Raw genomic sequence first — 26,265 nt, forward strand, 5'->3', positions numbered from 1 at the left:
TACAGGTAAAATACGTGAGTAAGAAAATATTTACTGCTCACAGGTAGAAATAAAACTCTTTCCTTTTTCCCCTGGCTCTTATTTTAATTGTTTTAGAGTGGAGACAAAACTAGAGTTGCCTAACCACTTTTGAGGAGGTGAACATTATTTTTAGGGTGTCCTGATGGCTGCATTGTCATTGTGACTGCATAAAAGGTTTAAGAGCAGGAGTGAGGCCCCTTGCTCACCACTGGGATGGCATTGTTTACACAGTTAAATGAACAGCAGGTTATCTAAGACTGAGTAGCCCATCCTCTGTACTTCAGTCTCATAAATTAAGGAAGGAATAGTGTTGTGGTATAGTTACTTTGTAAAAAAAAAAAAAAAAAAAAAAAGCTCTGATCCATAATTTGTTTGGGGATAATTTTATAGCAATTTTGGCCTGGTTTAATCAAATTGTATATTATCTTCCAGGCTTGAAGTTAAAAAAAAAACAAAAAAAAACGCAGGTGTGGCTCCAAACTCAGCAGGAATTGGCTACCAATTCAGTCAGAAGGAGTTGAGAGCCAAGACATCTGCTTTCACATAGGTAAAATTCTGTTTAATAGGGAGACATGAGGCTTATAAGTGCTGAAGTAATTGGTAGCTGGAGGCAATGAATTTCTTACTCTTACAGATATGACATGCTCATGTAAGAAGCAGAGCTTCTGGATCCAAGCACCTGTTGAGTTCGAAACTCCACACAAACTTACAGAAGCAATGTGTGTTTCAGTTCTGTACTTTTAATTGTTCTTTCCTATTGGTGGCAGCAGGATGAAAATTCCTCAGCTCAGTATTGTTCCAGGTGAAGAGATAAACGAGTGTGATAAAACTCCTGTAATATTAATATAAGGATTCATAAATAACACATTTTTGTATTTCAAGTTTCATTACTTGGCCCTGAATTCACAAAACATCCTAATTTTTGAAATGTGTGATTTCTGGAAAAATCGAGTTCAGTTAATCCTTCCCACCCCATCACTTCCCCATCCCCATTTCTACAGTGGCTGGGATTCCTCTGTGTTTGTTTCATTAGGCTCTGTTTTTAGCTGGGGCTCTGACAATCCTTCCTCTCAGCAGCTCATCTCTAAGGAGGTTACTCATGATCTTCTCCAGTTTCTTGGGCATGGTCACAGAGCTTGATCTGCTCACCTGATGCTACACAATGTTCAGAGCCAGTCAATAGTTTGACTTCTACAGAGTAGTGAAGAAATTAAAACAAACAATATAATTGTATTTTCAGTAGGTTGGAGGGTTCTGTAAAGAAACTGGGTCTCATATTTTGGTTACCAGGAACAACAATTTTAAGTCTTTTCAGTCTCTTGTGTTTTTCAAATAGGATACATTGGATACAATTCAGTGTATTACATGTTAACTTTTAACATAAGCCCTTGAAATCATCTTAATGCAAATCTGATACATGGACTGTTAAATTTGACAAAATAAGCAGGAGGATCTGGTATGCTTTACAAAATTATGGCTGGTTTCTCATTTATTGCATGACGTACTTTTGACCTGCTAAGACCTGATGGCTGCCCAAGGGAGGTGATGTTATATTCACCGACAAGTTGAAAAGAGCTACATTTTTTCAACACATTAGTGGTTCAGATAATTATTTAGCAAGGTTTATTTATTTGCAGCATCTGAGGGTGGATCTTACATACATTTTTGTTGTTATTTTGGTTCTAAATGTCTCCTTTCCTTTCCTTGCTTTGCCTCATATGTTTGTTAAAATCAGTGCATACAAATCCTCACAAAGTTTATATTTAAAAGTTCACAATAATTTTTTCTTCAAAAGATGTGTACTGCTGAATTAAATTGTTCTTCAGCAGCATATGATTATAGTTATAATCAATGATAAACAATGCCAAGTGTGGGCTGCAGGGATGAAAGAGGTCCATCAGTGTACTTTTTACCAGGCATTTTAATACGTAAAGCTTTTGCCTTTATATTTCATCTGAGATTTTGAATTATTACAATTAGGAGATGCATAATCATTCAGCAGTACAGTTTACCTGTTCTGCTTGTTACAGTCTTATTCATATACACACATCTCATGCTATCTTATTCTGTTCTGGAAAATAAAGGGAATATTAATAAATTTTAGTGAATAACTTAAACTAAATTCTATTAGAAATATTTATTGTTCTGGGATTTTGAAACATTGTATGGCAAATATCCATATTTTTTCTGTTACAGATGAACAAATTGCATTCATGGTTCAGTGTGATCCATTCATTGGTTCATGGATCCCAAAGTCCTTCAGGAAGTGTGACAAATCCACATAATTTCCCTGAATGCTAGGTTGTGCATGTTTTGTATCTGATTAAGTTGAAAGATGTGTTAAAGAAACGTAGAAAAATCCTCATGTATAAAAATCATCAGACAGCTCCCAATAGCTACATATCTCAGGAATCTCTGGAGCATTTTGTTATTCAAAGCAAAATTGTCAGTAATTTACACTCAATAAATTGGTTCCAGATCTGCCTGTTTCAGATGATATCACAAGGACACGATTTTATGTGAGATTCCCTTACCTTTTGTCAAAGTGTGTTCTTTTTCAGAAATGTGCCATGGCACATGCAGATGATAAAGAGACTCCCTTGCCTTGCAGAGCATGAAAGAATGTAATGGATCAATAGTTCATATACAAGCTATGTTCTGATCAAATAAAAACATCTTTTTTTTCCCCAAGTTTTTTGAAAAAGAAGGTTCTGGATTCATGGAAAAATCATGACATGTATCATTCATAATGCATTGATAAAACCTCCATTTGCTACAAGCCACACGGTCTTTGCAGAGAGATACAATAAATTTTGATTTGTAACCAAAGAAAAGTGAAAATTAAGCCTTGTAGCAGTCAGGCCTTTACTCTGAAGAACTAGTCCTTTGTATAGTTTTAAGATCATTGCTATTTAACAGCTTTACCAAATAATAGTTTGTTACAAAACTGATTCATTTGGCTCAGGATATTTTTTAAGGCAGCTGTGAAGAAAGACAGCTTATCTGTCTGCAAGTTGTAATTCATAGAAAAAAGTAGTTTAAAAATAACAACAGAAATTATAAATAAATATGAAAGTAGGGAATTAAGAAAATTAATATTTAGACTGAAAGACAAATAGTTTTCTCATGATAACATCACTTAGACTTGGAACTTTAAAACAAAAAGATTTGAAACATTGAAACAAAAAAAGGAAAAAAAATCACCGTCTAGCACTGAGAAAGGATAGTTTAAATAATGTAATATTTCTTTTATACTTTGAACTTACCAGTTCTATGATTATGAATGTCTATAATTTTAGGAGAAAGGAAGGAAAATGTGCTTTGTTCGGATGATAGTGGTGCTCTGTTGGTTGCCTGTATGTGTCTGAGAGAAAAATGCTGTTGTGAAGTTGCTCATATCTCTATACATTCTGTTGTTTGAAGGGAAAAATACTTTTGGTGGAAATGCATTAAAGAGGTCCATAGACACCCATTGCTTGACTCCAGTTTAAGTTGCAGTTGCAGGATGAGGTCAACAATATCTTGTACCTCTGGTACAAGCATACTTTGTGACTTGAAATCAATGAAGTATTGGAAACAGCAAACATCTCTCCTGTCCTTATCTCTTTCTATAAAGGAAAGCATCAGATGGCTGATAAAGGTAGTGTTTTTATTACTTCTGTCAGCTTTGTGCCACTTGAGGAAATTCTGGTTTTCCTGTTGCAGTGTAAGTTTAACTGACTGTAATACTTCCACTTTCAACCTTTATTACTTGTCTTTTTTTTTTTTTTTTTTTTTAAATCTCAGGAAAGGTTGACAATATACAAGATTTCACTATATTCCTGGATCTCAATATTTATGTACCCTATTTCCTTAACCTAGGGGAAAATAAATGAACTTTGCACTTTTTTCCTAGCTAGTCAAAGATATGTTTGCAGAAGCTTTTTCTCTTTTTCCATCACAACATGTTGATAAGACTTACTGCTGAAGTATAATATTCTTGTCCCTTTATTCACTTAGAAAATATTTATTTGCATGTGTTTGTCTTTTTGTTCATATTACAGCGCTGCAGCTAGACCTTTAATTTTTGACATGCTGCTTTATGGTGCTCCTCAGAAGTACATAAATTCTATTAGACAGACCATTGTGAAATACCCCTTCATATGAAACAAAACTGATCCTTCTGCTTCTTTATATGTTTACATAGACTCTCCATAGCTGTCTGAAGATATCAGGGGGAGTAACAGTCCAAATGGAAGACACTCTCCATCCCATGTTCATGTAAAATGTAATAATGCCTATTTACTCGTACTCATTTAATTTTCATTTGATATGTTTTGTGAAAATTATAAATTAGCTTTTTCCTAGTCCAAAAGGCATTTATACGCAGGTGTTTATCGTTTTTCTTGCTTTAAATAAATAAAATAAATAAATAATACAGAAACCCAAGTTCTAAATCAAAACATTAATATTGTAATGAAGCATATGTTCTCTGAAAGAAGTCATAATAGATTTGTGCCCTTGTTGTTCTGAAGTGCCAAATATTTCATATAGACTTATAAGGAAATAAAACCAAATACTAGAACTTTTGAGTACTGAAAAAGAAACTGTTTAAAAATGGCATACAAATATGGTCAGTTGATGAAACTTTTGGTGTACCATGTCTGATTATTCCGTCATACGACTAATTTTACAAATTCTGTGCACAGTGAAAACAACTAGTTTCCTAATTTTACATACATTTTTACATTTTTACATTTTACATTTTATTATTCTTTCCCTATAGAAAAAATCCAGGCTTTCTTTAAACAACGTGGTGGGTTGGCAAGGCTCTGGTAGTGGGGAGGTACAGGAGTGGCTCCTGTGAGAAGCTGCTGGAGGTTTGCTCCGTGTCAAATAGAGCCAATGCCAGCCAGACCAATGTGAACTCATCACTGTTCAAAGCCAAGCCCATCAGCAAAGGTGGTAGCACTTCTGGGTAAATGTATTTAAGGAAAAATGTTATTGCATGAGAGCAATTGCAGCCAGAGAAGAGCAGAGTGAGAATATGTGAGAGGAGCGGCTCTGCAGACACCAAGGTGAGAGCAGAAGGAGGGGCAGGAGATGCTCCAGGTGCCAGAGCTGAGATTCCCCTGCAGCCCCTGGTGCAGCCCATGGTGGGACAGCTGTGCCCTGCAGCCCATGGGGGCCATGGGGGATCAGAAATCCACCTGCAGCCCGGGGAGGAGGCCAATGCCAGAACAGTGGGATGCCCAACAGAGGCTCTGACCCCATGGAGAACACATGTTGGAGTAGGCTCCTGGCAGGACCTGTGGAAAGAGGTGCCCATGCTGGAGCAGGTTTGCTGGCAGGACTTGTGACCCTCCAGTGCACCCACACTGGAGCAGGCTGTGCCTGAGGGACTGTACTCGGTGGAAGGGACACAGACTGGAGCAGTTTGTGGAGAACTGCAGCCTATAGAGAGGACTCATATTGAGGAACTTCACAGACTGTTTCCCATAGGAGAAATCTCACGCTGGAGGAGGTGAAGAGTGTGAAGAGTTCTTCCTCAGAGGAGAAAGGAGAGGCAGAAACAAATGTGTGATGAATTGATGGCAATCCCCATTTCCTGAGAAGTCAGGAGTAAAGTGAGCTTGGGAAGAAGGGACAGATAGGGAGAATGTGTTTTAAGATTTGGTTTTATTCTTCATTACCCTGCTCTGATGTGACTGGTAATAAACTAATTTCCTGAAGTCAAATCTGTTTTACCCATGACAGGAACTGCTAAGGGATCTCTTCCTACCCTTATCTGAACCTGTGAGGCTCTTTTATTTTTTTTTTTTCCTTTATTCAGTTGAAGAAGGGGAATGATAAGAGTGACTTGGGTGGGCACATGGCATCCAGCCAGGATCTACCCACCACAGGCACTCGTTTATGGGATCATGTGGTATGGCCTTGTAGTCAGCACCAAAGCAGCAGTTTAAATACCTCTGCATTTCCATTAGTACCAGGTGATTATACTTCTTAGCTCTTGCATCTTGAGATGTGTTAGGTAATCACGTTGACTTCTTGCTACAATGTAACAAAATTTCTCATGAGATGTTGTAGGAGGGAATCATAGTTTTATTTTACATTCATGCTCATACTCACATTCTCATAGCTAGTACAGCATGTGTCTGTGCAGATAGTCTGTCCAACATCCAGGGATTAACAGGCATGTACTGAGGTGGCCTGGCCAGGATTCCTTGTGATGCCATGGAGGGTAGTGAGCATACTGAGTCATGACCATGGCTCTCAGCTTTTTCCTATGTTGGCAGCCATGATAGTTTCTGATATATTCTTTATATCCCTTAGGAGCTGACCTCAATTAGATTTTTTTGTTCTCTCAGTCGTTTTATTTTCTCTGAGCCCTCTCAACCTTTATGCGTCATTTTGATTCTCTCTGTACCTCTGTGTACCTTTTGTCTCTCTTTGTACCTTTGCCCATCCTGTTCAGGGTGTGGGCTGTCCTTAATTTTCTTAATTTTATTCTCCTTAGTACATGCACCAGCACAGAGATCTTCTTAATTTTCTTATCTAGGTGCCATAAACATTGAGTTTTTACATCTCTCTTTTGCTGTTTTAACATATAGACTTTCAATATGCTTTGATTCTGCAGTATAATTTCTGTTGCAATTCTGGCTGGGGGGACAACATGAGGACCTGAGAGTCTCAACGTGGCCAAGTGACAGGTCCTGCACTTTGACTAAAACAATTCCCATGCAGCACTACAGGTTGGGACAAGAGTGCCTGGAAAGAGGCCTGGTGGAAAAGGAACTGAGGGTGCTGGTTGACAGCAGCTGAAATGAGCTAGTGTGTGCCCAGTGGCCAGGAACACCAATGGCATCCTAGCCTGGATCAGCAACAGGGTGCTGTGATTGCCCTCTGTACTTGGCACCAGTGACACCATAAATCCTGTGTCCAGTTCCAGGCCCTTCACTGCAAGAAAGACATTGAGGGGGTGGAGCAAGACCAGAGAATGGCAACAGAGCTGGTGAATTGTCTAAAGGGTAAGTCCTGTGGGGAGTGACTGAGGGATCTGGAGCTGTTCATCCAAATACCTATAAGGAGGTGTAGCTGAGGAGGGAGTTAGTCTTTTCCCAAGCAATAAGTGGCAGTACATAGCCTCAAGCCAGAGAAAGTCCAGGCTGGACAAATTTCTTCATTGAAAGGGTGTTAAACAATGGAATGGGCTGCCCAGGGAGGTGGTGGAGTCACCATCCCTGGAGGTGTTCAGGAAACAACTAATATGGCATTTAGTCCTCTGGACTAGTTGGCAAGTTGGTGATAAATCCATAGGTTGGATGTGATGATCTCAGAGATCTCTTCAATCTTGATGATTTTGTGATTCTGTGCCAACTTTGAAGTTGCACTGTATGTTTCGGCTGAGATTTTAAAACTACTGCAGGGAATAGAGTCCATCACTGTCCAAAGCCAAAGTCCTATTCCTTTCATTAGAGAAGGACCAGCAGAAGAAGGAGCTGACCATTTAAGCGGTTTTAGTGCAATATTGCACAAAGCAGGAAAACTATACACAGAAAAACATCCAGGATGATTGCTGATTTTTTTAAAGAAACCAGATTTGCAGGTTCATTGGTTCCCTGAAAAGAATTTTGATGATTGGCAGTCTAGGCTAAATGGACACAAAAAGGACCCTTTTCCTTGACCCATTGATTTTTTTTCATGTTTTTACATGTCAGAGAAATCAGGAGATTTATGAAAAAGACCTCAGGTTTGTTAACCTTTTGTTACAGATACCCATTTATCATAGCATCCAGAAGATTTTGCTAAGTTGAAAAATATACAATGCATTCTAAAAAGAGCTAAAACTGAAAAATAATTTCTGAAATGAGTTGAAGCAATGTAATGTGTGAATATGTGTAATATGATTTCTTGTGACATACACCTTTGCCCAAATACTATTAATAATGGTAGGTGGGATAATATGCCATTAGTAGTAATAATTGGAAAATCATCTCTTCATTGGAAGATGAAAACAAACAAAAATCCTAAATATAATAGTCTACACAGTATGTGTAATTTTTCTTCAATCAAGTCTTTAATGAATTTAAGATGTGTGTATAGTCACAGCAGTTCCATCCCCCACATTGTAAATCCACAATGAAAGAGAGGATATGTAAAGAATATAATTTAACAAACCTTTAATGCTATTTTGAACAAGCTGCAAATGCAATTGTAGAATTATTCTATTTTTCAAATGACCTGGTAGGAACTGCAGTTTGTATAACTCATGTTGTGATGGTATTATGTTCATGTTATCCTCTTTTATCATTAATCTGCATAGTTATAATTAGAAGTTTTGCTTGATTAAGAGAAACCGTAATGTTAAACATTTACTCAAATAAGAACCAAGCTCTTGTTTTCTTTTTAAAAATATTAATAATTCTTGATTATTTTAAAGGGCAGACAAATGGCATAAAAATGTATTTAAAAAACCATTTCATAGAAACAGTAGAGTTTTACACAGATGTTCATATCTATTCTTTCATAGTGATACATCATAGACAGATGAATTAGCAATTGCTACTTAACTAGGGAACACTTTCCATATTTTTGGTACCCTAGAAACCACCTATTAAATACTACCTATAATCATTAGTAAGTGTTGTAAATGGGGAAAAAAAAAAAACAAACTTGGGTAATTTTTAGCACATTTCCACCCAGATGCAGTTGGAATTATAGTAACAGGTTTGAAAACATTATGGAGTTATTTTCATGGATAAGTTCATGACTAATAACATGAGTGGGAAAGAAATGCAAGACAGATTAAGTACATACACAGAACAGTAAGATGGGGAGAAAGTTGGAGAGAGTAAGTGTTAAATTGTAATGGGAAGGATGAGCAGCATCAGACTTGCCCTGGAGTTGGAAAATATGTTGAAAAAGATACCTTGCTGTTTTTCATTTACCAAATTGGTTTCTAAAATGTGCATAAATTAAAATATTTCATAGAACTCTCTTTTTTATTGCTCTTCATTATCCTATAAGAATGGAAAGGGATTATAGTCAACAATTTAAAAATACTGTGCCATTTAGAGTGAAATCTTGCATCTACATGTAAAAAGAAAGATTCTTGTATATTATACTTCCTTTTTGGCAATTTTTTCCTATTTAGAATACATGTAGGCAAAATATTTACAGCTTTTCAGCTCGCTGCTAACTAACTCCTTTTCAAAATTACCCATATCCCTTAAGCTAAATGGCTAAGCCAGATAAATAACCACAAACATGAAAGAACTTATGCACATATTGCAACCCCTAGTATTTACCGCATAAATGGCATATTTAGAATCTTAAAATTATAATTAAAAGTGACAATTAATAGTGGAAAACAAAAACTCTATGCTGGACAACTACTAGAGGTTTTAATTTATAGTGAAGTGTTTTATTGTGTGATATGGGAAACATAGGGATTGTGATTAATGGGGAGCAGAATTATGCAGCATCTTTCAAGCAAGGCACAATCTCACACCATCTCTGGTGAGGATTAGGGGTTTATTGCAGGTCTACTTGGGTCTTTACCAAAGACAAGGAAAGGTCTTTTTCCACTAAGTCATTCCTGCATTGACTTAGAACTGAACCAGAATTATATATGAAAGAGTCTGGAGAACAGTGGAATGGGTTTGAAACCTTTGAACTCCAAAATATTTTTGAATGAGCACATCTTAAAAAAAGCTGTCATAAAGCTGTAATACAGGAAAAAAAATATTATATAATTCTGTACTACTTGATTGTGTATTTTAATAGCTATGTCTATCCACATGTAAAGTAGTATAGGGTACCAATAGGTCAAAGATATCTTAAGTTGAATTTTAAAACACTTTTTACTTTCCATATATTTATTTATATTAGTTGATTTGGGCAAGGAAATCTTATTGCTTTTACTTTAAATCTGAAAAATATGCAGACACTGAGCTAATAATTCCTGTGGAATGAATATGAAAAATCCTTCTTTTCTGTTTACGTAGAAAGTAAAGAAATAAACAAACCAACACACCTCCCCTCTTTTGTTCTCTTCTTTGCATTCATTATCTAGCCTTTGACATACTGAAGTGACTTTCCATAATATTTTATTACTTCAGAGGCAAATCTTCATTTCCACCTGGAAACACTCGCCAACCTAGAATTGTAGTTTAGGTGTTATTAAGGTTATGTGGCTCATCTTGCCCTTCCAGATCAACTTCACAATTTCACAGAAAATTCCTTCACAACAGATCTTTCAAGGAGAACTAGAGGCAGAATTCACTTGTTAATGCTTCTCTCAAGTAGTTACTAACACTAGTGCAGTCTTTGAGTTTCAGTAGCATTTGCAGTGATAGTTAGGATTATTTTGACATAAAGGCCATGAATATTTTTTGTGCTAAACTTGCATATGCATGGACCTGACCTCATCTAATATTACGTTTTTATTGTTTTTTTCATAATTTTTTTACAGCCTAGCAAGCTCTTATAACAAAGTTATTTTTAGATGTTCTTTTGTATGAAGAATCTTGTTGTTCCTTACCTATCATTACATTTCCAAGAAATTAAATACAGATGCCAGTGGTGAATATGTTTTATATTGTCACAGAGAACGAAAAGAAGATTGAAACACTGTGTGAGGAATCTGACAGGATGTGTTCACTTCAGGATTTTAGTTAAGATTGGAGAAGTATTTTTGAGATCAATCTTGCAGTTAGCTCCCATTCAGTGATATCACTGGTGTCACAGAGGCACGTGTTGGTGTCACAGAGCAGGCACTCTGTGCAGAAGTGATGAAATTAAGCTGATTGTGTTAGGTTAGGCTCCTGGCATGCCAGTCTCAGGCACCTGCTTAGAAGTATCTGATTCATGGGACCAAAGCAGTTTTAGAGTAATGATCTCTGAAACATGTATTTCATCAATATCAGGTCCACAGCCCCAACCTACTCCTACTGTGTACCACTGCTTGCCAGTTGTATAAGCAGTGGACTGCCATCCAACGGTGCTATTGTAACAGAGAAATATGCAAGTCTGAAGAAGCTGCCAGCCATGCAAAAGGAGGAAGCAAATGTTTATTAAATGCAGACAGCCTCAGTACCTGGATTGCCCAAACCATGGGTCTGTGTTTTGTAGTTTTACTATAAAAGTTTAGGGACCATGATTACAAGTTAAAATGTGACAGAAAAAAAATTAATTAATTTCTCACTGGAATAATGTAGGTCTACATCCTTAATTTATAAATACAGCCCTTGAAATACTGTGAAAAACATTTCATAAGCACAAAAGAATAAGGAAATGAATATTTGCAGATCAGAGAGGCTGTTACTAAATATAGTAATAAAGTACATGTATTTGTTACAGCCCTCTAGGTATGTCTACTTATCAGATGACTGCCATGCAAATTATAAAATCAGAGCATCTATGGGGTCATTAAGGTAATGCTTTTCTCAGGGTATGATTCTTTTCTACAGAGTGCTGTCTAGATATTTATATAGTCCAGTTTAAAATGACTTAAGAAAAAATCTTCCAGATTTCACACCAGGACATTGCTTTGTAATTGAATGCATATCATTCTGAGATTGCTTTACAAGTGATTGGCACTCTTCAGAATATATTTATAACACAGCTCTGGTAAAACAAACAAGTGTACTCAAATTAGATCCTGAGGAAGCTAATTTTCTTTCTCAGCCACTGCAGTACATCTGTAATTCTCCTCACTATTGACACAGTGTTGTCATGCTCAGGCATATATATCTCTTAAAACCTTATAATTCACCTGTAACCTGCGTTTTATTCTTTTCTTCCTCCTAACTGCCTCCATGTAAAATCTTTATATCCAATGTGTATGTGCTTTGACTCCATACTCAAATGCATGAGATATTGACAGAACATTACAACTGGTGAAGATATGGAAAGAGGCATGATTTTGCATTAAAGAAAACTTTTTTTTCTGTCCAACTTGTAGAGAAAATGCAGCATCATTTGGGTTGCTGAGATGAGCCAAGAAACTATTAGATGTTGTCTTGCCACACAGAAGAATGCAGCAGAATTTTATTTACATTTGCAGGTTCTGCAAGGAGCAAGGATCAGGAAGAGGCATTTGAAATCTGCAAGCATTAAAATATCTGAAGGAATCTTGTAGAGGTGGGTATCAAATAAATGCCTCTCTAGAATAAATGACCACTTGTGCTGCTTATGACAGTGGGCTCTTGCTCCTTGGTTAGGCTTTCATGTTTCAGGTGTTCCAGTTTCCATATGGGAAGTAATGACATGTTCTTACTGTAAGGATGAATGAATTTTTAATGATCTAGAAGCAGAAAATATTCTGTGTCTTTGTCAGAATTTTCCTACATCCTGCTAACATAGCTACTAAGCCATACATAGCAAGAGAGCATGTCAGTTTTGTTGCTCCTGCAGCTTGGTGTGTGCTGGAGCCAAAGACAGCAGTATGCAGAGCTGAGAATGTCACAGGTGAAAAGGCTAAAAGTAGTGCTGCAGGAAGCCTTAGGAAAAACAAATATATTTTCTCAAAATATCTCACAAAGTGACTGGATAGTTAAAGTTATAGAATTCCAAAGCATCTTCACAGTCTTTGCTGGTGCATCGGTTGTAGGTTCACCTTGATGTGTTGCATTTGGTTTCATGGACAGGTTTTCAAAGATGTCTTCTGCAAGATGCTGCCAGAAGGTTCCCCTCATGTCTAGCAGAGCCAATTCCAGCCAGGTCTAGGATAGAACCTGCTCTGGCCAATGCTGAGCCAATCAGGATGATAGTAATGTCTCTGTGATAATATATTTAAGAAGGATAAAAAGTTATTGCACAGATGTAATTGTAGCCAGAAAAAAGCAGGATGAGAACATATGAGAGGAGCAGTTCTGCAGACTCCAAGGTCAGTGCAAGAGGGGCAGGAGATGCTCCAGGTGCCAGAGCTGAGATTCCCCTGCAGCCCCTGGTGCAGCCCATGGTGGGGCAGCTGTGCCCCTGCAGCCCATGGGGGCCATGGGGATGCAGAGATCCACCTGCAGCCCACAGGGGAGACTCATTTTGGAGCAGATGAATGATTGAGAGGACGTTGTGAACCCATGGGAAACCCGTGCTGGAGCAGGTTTGCTGGCAGAGACCTGCACACCTATGGACAGGGAAGCCCATGCTGGAGCAGGCTTCTTGGTAGAACTTGGTGACCATGTGATGGACCCACTCTGGCCAGGCTGTGCCTGGAGGACTTCACTCCATGGAAGAGTGACCCAAGTTACAGCAATTCTTAGAGAACTGTTGCCTGTGGGATAGACTCATGATTGAGGAGTTTGTGCAGGACTGGCTCCTGTGGGAGGGACCCCACAGTGGATCAGAGGAAGTATTTCTCTCCCAGAACTGTGGGAGGAACAATGTGTGATGAACTGACTGTAACTCCCTTTCCCTGTCTACCTGCACCATTGTGAGGGAGAAGGCAGAGCTAGGAAAGAGAGAAGGATGGGGGAAAAATGTTTTTAAGATTTGCTTTTACTTCTCATCGTCCTGTTCTGATTTTATTAGTAATAAATTCAATTAATATCCCTGAATTGAGCCTGTTCTGCCTGTGACGGTTTTTGGTGGTTTTTTGGTATTTGATATTGGTATTGATATTGGTATTTTGGTATTTGATCTCTCCTGGTCCTTAGTTCATGAACCTTTAATTTTATTTTCTTTACCTTGTCCAGTTGTAAAAGGGAGTGATAGAGAGGCTTTGGTGGGTGCCTGGCATTCAGCCAGCACCAACCCACTTCACAGCTGCCCAGCAAACCACTCTCTCACCCCCCTTCTCAGCTTGACAGGGGAGAGAAAATAACATGGAAAACGGCTCATAGGATGAGACAAGGCAATTTACTAAAGTGAAAGTGAAAGGTTGAAAATGAACATGCAGAGGAAAAAAAATCCCAGACTGATTCTCTACTTCCCATCAGCAAGCCATGTTTAGCCACTTCCTGGGAAGCAGGGCTTTGGCACATGTACCAGTTCCTCTCCTTCCTTCTCCTCTTAGCTTTTATATCTAAGCGATATCCTATGGTATGGAATAGCCTTTAGCTAATTTGAGTCAGCTCTCTTAGTTGTGTCCCTTCCCAACACCTTGCCTGTCCCCAACTCACTGATGAAGTGGAGGAATGTTGGACAGTGCTGATGCTGAGGGAGCATTTCCCAGCAGTGGTCCCAACACTGGTGTGTTAGCAGCACCCTTCTAGCTACCAGTGCAAAGCACAGCACTGTGAGGGCTGCTGTGGATGAAATGAACTCCTCAGCCAGAGCCATACAGAATCTCTGTCTTGTGCTGCAGAAACCTCTGGCGATGAGGGTGTGACCACCCGAGTATAAATGCTGAGGGTAAAAGCAAAGCCTATTGTTGTCAGAGAAAGAAGGGCTGGGAAGCGCCTGCTCTCCATTAGGACCTCAGAAATCCTGGAGCAAAATCTGGGTACATTTCATCTGGGCTTGATCCTGGAGCTGTAGAGGGTGCAGGTGTCTCGGTGCTGATAGTGGGGTGTCTGTGAAGAGAAGCCAGGGCTTCCCTGTGCTGGACATAGCTTGTTCCAGCCAGCTCCCACTGCTGAGCTGAGCCCACTGCTGAGGTGGGGGCACCTTGGGGAAAAGGTGTTTAGGAGAGATGAAAACTTCACAGAGGGAGGAGGAAGGAACAGAAAAAGTGAGAAGCAGCAGACCAAATGCCAAAGTGAGAGAATGAGGAGGAGGAGGTGGGGGTGAGGGCAAGATGGTTTAGTTTTTGTCTTTGTTTCTTATTATCCTACCCTTTTGTAATGGGGAAGAAATTTAATTAGTTTTCCCCAAGCTGAGTCTATTTTGCCTGTGATGGCAATTGGTGAGTGATTTCCCTGTCCTTATCTCAACCATGAGCTTTCCACCTGACTTCCTCCCTACTCTCCTGCTGAGGAGGGGAGAGATTGACAGAGAAGATGGTGGAGGTCTGCAGCCATCGGAGTAAAACCACCTCCCACTAGGTATTCATTGACATGTGGTCTTGGCAACTCTTAGCTCACATATCTGGGAGTTCAGGTCCAAGAATATACCTGGGTGTGAGTGAGCATGAAGTGTTGCAGGAAGAATAAATTGGTTTCCCTGGAAACCATACAAGCTAAATGCTGTATGCAGTCAAGGTCACAGAGGAAGTGGATGTAGATGGGGGAAAGGGCAAAGGTTTACTGTAACATTATGTATGTACATGTTATGGCACTTCAGGATTCTTTTTTAATTCCTTTCAACATAAAAACTAAATCCTTTGAAGGCATAAATAGAAATTCTTCAGTGAAATGAAATCTCATGCTACCTGCTGTTAGAGACTAATTGCTCACAATCAATGAACTCTTATCTTTTTCATTTCAAAATTATTAACACTACTTTGGTTATTAGTGTAATTTGGTGTTATCCTTTTTCCTTTCCAAATTAAAATGCACCGTGATATGCTCTAAAATGAATAAGAAGTTTAATTATTTTTCCAAGGGAAAACATTCAATTTAAGTTTATATTCAATACTCCTGTGGAATACATCAGTATTATCATAAAAAGGCAATTATGCCGAGTGAGTAAAGTAATTGAAAAGTGTGTGGGGTGTGTATGGTTAAAATGCTCAGCTGACAGTAAATTGGTACAAAAATTCATCAGTATCTCATAGTCTACATTCTTTCTTTTAATGAACATTCCCTGTAACTCAGCTTTCCTTTTGCTAAACCATTCCTTGTTTCTCTCTGATCCTTCAGACACTTACTTAGACATCTGCTCTCTGAATCTTATTTAGTGAATCATTGATTCCCTTTTGAATAACAGACAAGGATCCTATACTTAATAGTTTGGTCTCTACCTGCTTTTACTTTTTTTACGTTTTTACTTTTTGTGGTAAGAATCACAGATAACTAGTTATCTATTAACTTCCTTCCAATTCCTTCTGAACAAACAATTTTGATCTTCATAATTTTTTGGCTGAGATTAGCCAACTGCTAAACTAGCCTTTTCAAAGAAGTTTATTGAACCATTAGAGATAATGCCATCCCTTATCTTCATATGAGCTTTGGGATGATCTTGTGGGCTATTTTGAATGTGTTTGTTGAATTTTCATAAAGCAGAAGTCTGCTTAAATTTAAACCTAATCTTTCCTGTTTGTGTATTTTAAAAAGACAATAAAACTTAATTTCCAACTTCGAATTTTCATTTTATATTTTATACTATTATTATTTTTATTTTTAAAATTAATAGTGATTTTCAGATTTTCTAATCTACACTACCCCACAATGCTCCCTACAGTAAAATGTCTTTATTTGCTCATTTCAGTCTTGGTTGGTTTATGAGAGAGAACAACCAGTCTGTATGGAAGTCAAACATCATTACACTCAATTCTAATTAGTTTGTTCTTCCATTTTCACAGGAATGTACCTCATTCATTTTCATTGTTTGACTGCATCTCACTTTCCTATTTGGTCTTTCAGGATGAAGTCTTTCTGTGTATAAGATGAAAGGACTTTTATTGACCTCTATATTACTTCCAGATCAGCTTTCTGATATTTAAATCTGAACTTTCTTGGTTCTGCTTGTGTATACATCCAATTTGCCACGTCTGGATCCTTGTCAAAATATTGAACTTCCTATAACAGTAATTGCAACTCCCTCTATTTACCATTTTTCCAACATTTGCATTCTATAAAATCTAAGCCAGAGGAACACTTAAGAGCCAAGGGGTAAAATATATCACCACCATTGTGATGCTGTGCAAAATCTTATGGTTATGCAGTTTCAATTATGTATTTGGACAGTTCACTGAATTTTTCTTTCAGTACTCCCTGCAGCTATAAATTGTCTCAAAGGAGCTGGAAGGGAATCAGAAAAACTTTATTCCCTAGAATTAGTGGTCATGTTTGTTCAAAAATCCATAAGTTGGAAACATCATGAACCTGAAGGTCTCTGCCTTATGTCTGGGCCAGCATCGCTATTTCAATATGCATCTCATGATTCCGTTCCTTACCCTCTGAATCCTTGTTCCCTGACAACAATATCAAGGTGAGACTAATGACGTGAAGAAAACAGGTTATTTAAATTGTCTTGTATATATAAGCTTCAGCTTCCTTTTATAAAAATGTCCTTTTTTCTTTAAACAAAATATTCTTTATCAGAATGGAAACAAAAAACTGTTTTTCCAAAGTGGTGTTTCTTGGACCAGATAAGAATTTTTTCGCAAGTGAAAGAGACAGAAGATATTTTAGGAAATGCTGAGAAAATGAAGACATGGCTAGATATGTGTAAAGTATAGATGAAGTTAAAAATTCTATTGACTAGGTCATTAACCATAATGAGTGTGTATAGAAAACTAGAGGAGTGTACATTATCTGCATTCCAGCTGTTTCTCAGTGAGGATGAAATTTTGTTTCTTTTTTCCTGTGATATGCTTAAAGCACATCTGTTACAAAGTTAAAAACGATATTATGCCAGAATTGCCAGGAGAAAGATCTGATTGTTCTTTTAATTTTACGGTGACTGCAGGTAAAGTTAGATTCTTCAGCCTAGATGTAAATATGTTTTGAGAGAGAATTATGTCTTCTGTTCCATTTGTTTGGAAGTTCTTCAGAGACCTTCTGTTACAAAAGCAACCTAGAATCACAAGGATGGTGAGAGATAGGCAAGACATCATACTTCTCATGACTACTATAAAGAAGCTCCATAATCAGAGATCTGGCTGTCCCAAGGCTAGTCTGAAAGATTATTGTCAACCACAGGATACAGTAGCCTATGTACACAGGAGCTGGAAGTAGATATGGAAAATGGAAGTATGGTTGGAGTACCAGGGAGTGATATACAATGATGCTGTGAACATGCTGAAATGGAACTGAAAGTTAAAAATTCAGACGGAGTTACAAATGAAGATAGGAAGGAAAATAAGTTATGAATGAGAATACAAAAGGCTCTTAAAGCTACATCAGAAACAAAAGGTGAATCAAAGAACAATTTTGGCATGTTGGATGGAGGTGGGTTTTCACTAATGAAAGACACAGAAGAGTGTCTGAATCCTTGCTAGCTTCTTTTACCCTCAGTCCCTGGGACATTATGAAGAAAATTCTCTTAGAAGCCAGTTCAAGACACACTAAGGTCAAGAAGGTGGTGTGGAACAATTAGCATTAGTGAAGTAAGGGCACACTCCTGTACCAATGATTGTGCCCTCTGAGAAGATGGCTGGCACTAGGGACATCATTGAATGACATTTGCTTTAGTAGTGTCCAGGGTTTGACAATATTGCCCACAGCATCATTGTATCCAAGCTGAGGAGATATGTTCTAGATTGGCAAATTATAAATATGAAAAATTTTCTGTACCATTAATCAGTAAGATTAATGGTTTGAAACCTAACTGGCAACTAATTGTGAATGGTGTTTCTTGGGTAATACTGAAGTTGATGCTACTTAACATCTTAATCCAGTCTGTTCAGGGGACAGGATATTTCATCACAAGGTTGATGTGAGAGCTCAGAATGGGAGGCCTGCCTGATACACTGGCTGGCAGGGTTTTCTTTCACAGAAACCTTGACATACTAGTGACAGAGTCCAACAGAAACTCAGTAATTCAGGAAAGACAAAAAATCCTTCTATCTGAGATGGAATAAACTCATGGAACATTACAGCCTGCCAGCCAGGAAGATGCACTGCAGAAAAAGATTGTGTGGCCCTGGTGGACAAAACACCTGCTAGTGAAAGCTAACTGCATACTGTGTTAATAGCAGTGGAGTCAGTGAGTCAATTACTCCTTCTTCTTTGACACTTTCAGCCATATATATATGGTACTCTGCCTATTTTTGTTCCTTCCTATACAAAAGTGAGATTGACAAGCTTCAGAAAGTCCAATACTTGGTTAAGAAGATAATTAGGAAATGGAGCACATGATGCAGGAGAAGAAGAAAACTGTATAGGAGTTTTTCAGATTGGAAAAGAGAAGATCAAGGAAATCTAACTGAGGTCTACTAAAAGATAAACGGGTTTATAGAAAAGATATAACCAGACTTCTGACACCCATTCACAGTGAAAAGAATAAGAGGCAACAGACACAAATTGCAGCAAAAGACCTTCCAGCAGGATATGTAAAGAAAAAAAGTCAAAAATCATAGTGAGGGTGATTAAGCATTAGAGAAGTTTTAACAGAAAGGCTGAGAGAACTCCATCCTTGGAGATATTCAAAGCTTGACTCAACAGGGCCCTGAACTGCCTGACCTAACTTTGTTCATGATCCTGCTTTAAGAAGTATGTAGACAAAATGACTTAGAGAGATCCCTTCCAACCCAATGCATTTTATGTTTCAAAAACATTTCAGGATCATTGTCTACCATTATTTGCAGAGTAGTCAAGCTGCTTGGTTTTTTTTCCTGGACTTGAATTCATTCAGTTTCCTGTCTGGACCACACTCTGAGATACTACAAATCCTATTTCCTCCCATTTAATTCACTATTGTTGCCTGACTAATGACTTCCACAGTTGTTTCTGTGATATCTGCTAAGCCTGAGTTTTGGATCTTCAGATGTCAATTATACCCCTACATCCCCAGGAATAAGTGGTGTGTTAGTCTTTGAGTAGCTTGTATCTTCCCATAAATTTGCATACTATCAAATATCTGTATATATATGTATAGGCTTCTATACCTACAGATTGAATCATGGTCTGGACTGAGGCTTCCAATCAGGTTACTGCACTGGATCACCCCTTACTGCACAACACGATGAACTGGATAAAAATGTGGAATTCTGCTAACTTGTCCAGCTCTTTGCTTTCATTCTTGGTTTCTGAAAGGCTTTTCTTGCTCACCCCCTCTAGGCCAAGCATCCTAAGGGGACACCTTCCTCTGCCTGACGTTTTATTATATATGCCCTTAGAAAATTTCCTATTTCTAAATAAGAAGAGGCAACTTGCATCCCCCACACACTGAAAAATAAGTATTGATATTTAAATGATGCTTTTAAGCATTAAGAATAATGCTATGAATTACTACACTTTTATATAATGGTATATACAAATGCAACCTCAGATCACTCTGAATTTTGCAACATCAGTTCAGGACAAAATAGAACTAGAAAGTATAATCACTCTGTATTTATATGAGTATAAAATAATATAAAATATTTTATTAATTATTCTGTTAATATAAATTAAAGCAGGAAGACTAAGGTTTCAGTATCAGCCAGACAATAAATTATTGTAATTCCTGTATGGAAGAACAGCTCTTTAGGTTAGTTAAATTAGTGCTTCAATGACATCAGCCATTTGTTATATCATTTGCATGTGTGTTTGTATCAGTTAGTAATTTTTAAATTGATGATAAATTCTAGGTACTAACCTAAACTGAGGTTCCCTTTTCACGGAATCATAGAATCATAGAATCGTGAAATCGTAAAGTAGTTTGGTTTGGAAAGAACTTTTAAAGGCCATCCAGTCCAATAATCTTGCAATGAGCAGGGACATCTTCAACTACACCAGGTTGCTCAGATCCTTGTCCAAACATAACTTTGGATATTCTGGGGATGGGGCATCTCCACCTCTCTGATCAACCTGTTCCAGTGTTGCACCACCCTCATCATAAGAAAATTCTTCCTTCTATCTAGTCTGAATCTACCCTGGTTTGGTTTAGAACCATTATCATTTGTCTTACTGCAACACTCCTTGGCAAAAAACTGTCTCCAATGAGTCCTGCAGCATCTCTGGAGATCATGGAATCATAGAATATCTTGAGTTGGAACAGATGCACAAGGATCATCCAGTCCAACTCCTGGGTCTGCACAGGACAGCCCCAAGAATCACACCATGTAACTAAGTATTATCTAAGTGCTTTTGGAACTCAGGCAGATTTGATGCCATGACTGTTTCTCTGGGGAGCTTGTTCCAGTGCCCAACCTCTGGTTGTAGAATCTTTTCCTGACATTTAACCTAAATCAGGCCATGCCCTCCACTAAGACCTCTTCAGATTCCCAAGACTGTTCAAAAATCGTTGAGAAAGGCCTTGTGATGACATAAGCCAGAGCTTTGGGTCTTCTGAGATGAATCCCTTGGGCACCATAGACTCATACAGATACACCTAGAGTAGTAGTTACTGAAAAATTTCAGGATTGACTGGGATTTTATCATTCTCACAGCCATGGTTCCCCAGCTCAGGTCTCTGGGACCCCCATAGCCCATCACTGGTGATGAAGAGTGAAGGGAAGAAAGCATTAAACCCCTCTGCCTTGTCTGTGTCCCTATTTCTGAGGTGACTATCCTCATCAAATAACAGGTCAATCACCTAGTCCAACCACTCCACTTACAGCCAGGGTCAGCTAGAGCAAGATTGTTCTGTTTGTATTCAGTTGTTCTGAGTATCTCCAAGGATGGAGACTCCTCAGCCTCTCTGGGAAACCTATTCTAGAATTCAATCATCTTCTAAAACAAACAAATAAACAAACAAAAAGATTAATTTCTTGTATTTCAGTTTGTGTTCAGTGCCTCTTGTTCTGCCACTGGGTACCACAGAAAAGATTCTGGTTCCCTCATCTTCACTTCTTCCCAATCAGGTATTTATTTGATGAGCTTCCCCCTTAAGACTTCTCTTCTGAAGGCTAAATGGTCCCAGTTCCTGGAGTATCCACTCATACGTCAGGTGTTCCAATCCTTGATTATCTCCATGACCCTTCACTAGATTTGCTTTATTGTGTACATATCTCTGTTGTTCCAGGAACTCCACAACTGCACCCATTACTCCAGATGTGAGTGAGGTACCGAGCAGAGGTAAAGGATTGCTGGCAATGTTCTTCCTAATGAAGCTGAGGATACTATTGACCTTTCTTCCTTCAGAGCACATTACTGACTCATTAATTTGATTTTACACTGAGATGCTTAGTTAAGAATTTAATTTATGTAAATATGGTGTCTTACTGATTGGTGATAAAACTCATGAACAACTTCTATTTTTCTTCCAAATTGAAATGAGGGCTGTGAGATGTATGCTTACTGTTTACAATCAGCTGTATTTTATCTCAGTTTTTTGGGGGATTTTTTTAAGCTTTGAAAGGATGTCAGTGTCAGGGGAATTATATAACAAGCTTGATCTTAATGAACCGTGCATGGCCCAAAGGTTTTAGCTTTAATGTTTAATATGATGATCTGACAAAGTTTTTATTACTCCATCTGGCTTTTTATTGTCCTGCTCCTGGATAGGTGCATTTACCTGCAATAACTGTGAGGGTGGTCACATTGTTGTAATGCCATGTCTTCCTTGCTGAACAAAGGCACATTGCAGACACATTTCAGAGGAGACATTTTGGATAGAACAGAATGATATAAATTTCAAACTGGTATCTTCACTCCTGTCACATAACACATCCTTCTTACATTAAAACATTTCTTTATCCTTCACATATCTGTCTTATTCCATCACTTGGGAATTCTTTACTAACCCCATTCAAGACTGAAAACTGAAGTTACTCAGCTACTTATACTAGAAAAATGTATTAAAAAAACAAACTAATGTGCCATTATCTTTCTTCCTTGTATATAACCAATATGAAATGTTTTCTATGTTTCATGAAATCTATATTTATGGAGCAGACAGTTATTTTCTTTTTCTTTTTTTTTTTTTTTTTTTGTAAACAAGATATAAAAAATGAAACTCTGAGCCCTGCCTTGTCAGTGTTTTACTGACAGCGTGAAATTGTCTTGCTGTCCCAGAGGTTAATAAGAAAAAAATCTCTTATCAGGCATCAAAGAAAATGCAAAATTATCACAACAGAAAGCAATATTCTTTCATTCTCTAATAATAATCAGTGCATGTTGCTACAGGAAACAAATGTACCAAACTGAATAGATAAATCCATAAATAAGAGCTGACTTTTTGCTTTAGCCAAGAAACAAATTGAAAAATATTCCTCATGTGGCTGAAGCCAAACTGTGTTAGCAATTGTGAGATTTACTGGAAAACATGCTGCTTTTAGTGGTCTTTTAGCCTTATCCACTAACACAGTATGAAAACTTATAACAGAAAGCAAATCTCTGGTTGAAGAGCTCTCCATTTTAAGACAAGAGTGACACTAAACACTGACAGACAGTATTTTCAGATTAACTTCATAACCAAAAAGAAAGCAGAAATTATTAGGCTCCAATAAAAGGGTTCATGCCCTTTCAGCAGGCCTTAGAGAGAATGCATTGCCTAAATCCAAAATGGTGTTGCTGAGAAACCACTCAGTTGCTACTTAGCTCTGGAATTTCAAAAACCTTGCAAGCCTCTGCTTCCTGGTAGTGGGAAATGAGAGGATTCTTCTGGACATGTTTTGAAAGAAATGTGTGAGCCCTGATAGTGCTCAAGGACCAAGGTTATAGCTCATATTTTCAGGGTAGGCTTCAATTACTATGAATGCTGAATACATCATGTGTCTTCATAAATTCAATTGGGTAGAGAGGCAATATTCTGGATGCACTCTGTTCTCAGTGTTTTCTTAGAGACCAGTCTGTTTCCTATTGCATTTGGAGGGCAGCAAAATGCCTTCCCAGGGCCTGTTCAAATTTGCCAAACTCCTGCTTGGGACTTTCTGTGCTTATCTTTGGGCAGATGTCTAAATGCCCAGGGCTGGGGGATCCCAAGCAGATTGGGCAAAAGGCAACTCAAAAAGAAACAACTGAATTTCTATAATCTGAACCCTAACTCTTTGCTTTATCTTGAATCATCAGAATTCTCAATGTATATACTTCTTAAAAAGAACTGACTTGTTTTTCTGTCATGATTTAATAGATACAATGTCGAATAGATCTTTTTGATTCAAAGATTTTATTTAATTTTAGATTTTGCCTTTGATAAGGCACTATTCCTTTCATTTGATTTTAGTTTGCTGGCATTTTGCTTCTCAATTCCATTTAGCATCAAAGAAAACACTAAACAAGATACGAGGAATCATTCTGAACTTTCAATAATAATTGCAAAAAAAGTCATATAATGCCAGAAATATGCTAGGACTTCACTTTACTAGAACTAATACTTTTTTACCTTTAATATAAATAAAGCATCTAAGCTTTTTCGTCTAGAATTGTGATATTTAACATTGTTATCACCCAAGAAATAAACAATTGTTTAAGGAAATGGGTGAGAGTGGTTCTCAGTGCTACAGTGCTGAGTCAGTCATGCAGAACTAATTTCCTGGCTGTCTCTGAATGCACATAAAGCTGCTCTGTAGCTGCTGCTGACAATGAACTAGTGACTGGAAAAAGGAATCTTAAACACAGTCACATCTCTTGACTGTTAAAATCCTTTACACAAAGCATGCTGATCTAATGTACTGTAGTAAGAGGTATCTTTTTTTTTTTTTTGCTTGTTAGTAAAAGAAGTTTTAATACCTGAAGCTGTTGCTAAGTAACCAACTGCTTCCAAAATACATCTTTCTTGATAATAAAACTGGTGCTTTTTTCTGCTAATTGATATAGCTACATTGGAATTTCAACATTGGTATTGCGTAATGGGAAAAATACCCTAACAATAGAAGATTGTCATGCATAACTGAGGATGTCTCATTCATGTGGGGAGCATATTCCAAGTCACTTAATCAGAAAATCTGTATTTGAATGCAACTGCCCAGCAGTTAAGAAGCAAAATGCAAATAGAAATAACATGCCTTTGTGAAAAGGGACTTCCCTATTTCTTTAGTTACATCATATGGTGCAGAAAAAAAGAACTGATGCCTGTCCATAATATATGATATTTAGAGCAGGTTTGCAGATGTTTTTGCTTTTATAAATAAATTGAACTTGTTTGAATCATGTTTAATGCAAAGATGATCCCCCCCCCAAAAAATACATGAACAATGCACCAAAATAAAAAAAAACATACATTCATGTGCATAGATTAACTGACTGCAAGAAAACAGAAGATGCCCATAAGTAGCAATAGCAATAGTGCGTCTAGCTTAATGTAGATCTAGTGTTATTCTTCAAATAAACTTTAATGGCTGCAAGAAGAAGAAGGTGGGAGGAAAATGCACTCAGATCCAAGTTTGCAATGTAACAGCCCACACAGGGATGTAAATGAAGATTTGGACACAGGATTTGCTCAGCGAAGCAGAAGGTTTTACTGCCCTCTAGTAAAATGCAGTTACGAAACTGTCTTTTAAAATGTATGCATGCTGAGTAAACCATTTCAGTTATTGTTACTGAAAATGTGATTAGTCTTGGATTGTCATCTCATTGTTTCCATAGTCAAAGAATAAAACATTTATGTTCAATCTAGAATGAATTATTTTTGAATTAAGGAAAATAGCAATAATGAAGCACAAAAGAAAGGTCTCTGTGGCTGCATCTGCATGAACAAATCTCATGCCAAATTTTCAGCACTATTATTAGGAAAAGACTAAGAAGTAGCACAGTGCAAAAATTCCCGAGTCCTAACTACAGAGGAACTTACCCTGTCGTTAGCATTGTATCAGCACAGAATTAGCAGCTCAAGAGCGAGCATGATTTGTGTCCTTTAATTTCTGCCAGCAGCAACTCTGAGAATTAAATGACGGCAGAACTCTTTTACCTAGTGCTATAGAGAACTGGAAGGTAAGTTGCCAGGAAGCTGTAGACATTTAACGACGTGACACAAAGGAAAAAACGAAATGAAATCATAGTGCTGTTGCCATGCACATAGCTGTTCCATGCAGTGCTGTAGCACCGGATTATTCCTAACAAGGATGGCTTGAGAGGATGCATGAGGCTGTCATCGTAAAACGCCTGACACTGATGGGGATTGTTGTAACTGTGTACTCTGTGACTTGTTACACAGTGATGGCTCTGCCTCTCAAACAGCAGCAGGAGAAGTGCTTGGGAAAGGGCAAGTACTAACTGCAGCCTCACAAAGTAGCTAGTGCATTCTTCCCTCAACTTTCTTTCTTTCTTTCTTTCTTTCTTTCTTTCTTTCTTTCTTTCTTTCTTTCTTTCTTTCTTTCTTTCTTTCTTTCTTTCTTTCTTTCTTTCTTTCTTTCTTTCTTTCTTTCTTTCTTTCTTTCTTTCTTTCTTTCTTTCTTTCTTTCTTTCTTTCTTTCTTTCTTTCTTTCTTTCTTTCTTTCTCTTTCTTTCTTTCTTTCTTTCTTTCTTTCTTTCTTTCTTTCTTTCTCTTTCTTTCTTTCTTTCTTTCTTTCTCTTTCTTTCTTTCTTTCTTTCTTTCTTTCTTTCTTTCTTTCTTTCTTTCTTTCTTTCTTTCTTTCTTTCTTTCTTTCTTTCTTTCTTTCTTTCTTTCTTTCTTTCTTTCTTTCTTTCTTTCTTT

At 37.7% G+C, this 26,265-nt stretch overlaps 2 long non-coding RNA genes across 2 annotated transcripts in view; one reads left to right on the forward strand and one right to left on the reverse strand.

Annotated features, from left to right (window-relative positions):
* The window catches only part of LOC148224466 (uncharacterized), a 63,908-nt gene that overhangs the window by 21,941 nt on the left and 15,702 nt on the right, over window positions 1-26,265 (forward strand). Inside the window, exon 2 of the long non-coding RNA XR_015802671.1 lies at window positions 12,068-12,144. This is a non-coding gene — a long non-coding RNA (uncharacterized LOC148224466). The remainder of the gene's footprint in view (window positions 1-12,067; window positions 12,145-26,265) is intronic.
* Window positions 8,396-25,678, reverse strand: LOC148224467 (uncharacterized). The gene is made up of 2 exons (XR_015802673.1): window positions 25,423-25,678; window positions 8,396-12,781 (listed from the first exon to the last, which is right to left on the reverse strand). It is a non-coding gene; the product is annotated as an uncharacterized LOC148224467 (long non-coding RNA).

Source organism: Sturnus vulgaris, chromosome 3 (genome assembly GCF_052056855.1).
Source record: "Sturnus vulgaris isolate bStuVul1 chromosome 3, bStuVul1.hap1, whole genome shotgun sequence".
NCBI lineage: Eukaryota > Metazoa > Chordata > Aves > Passeriformes > Sturnidae > Sturnus > Sturnus vulgaris.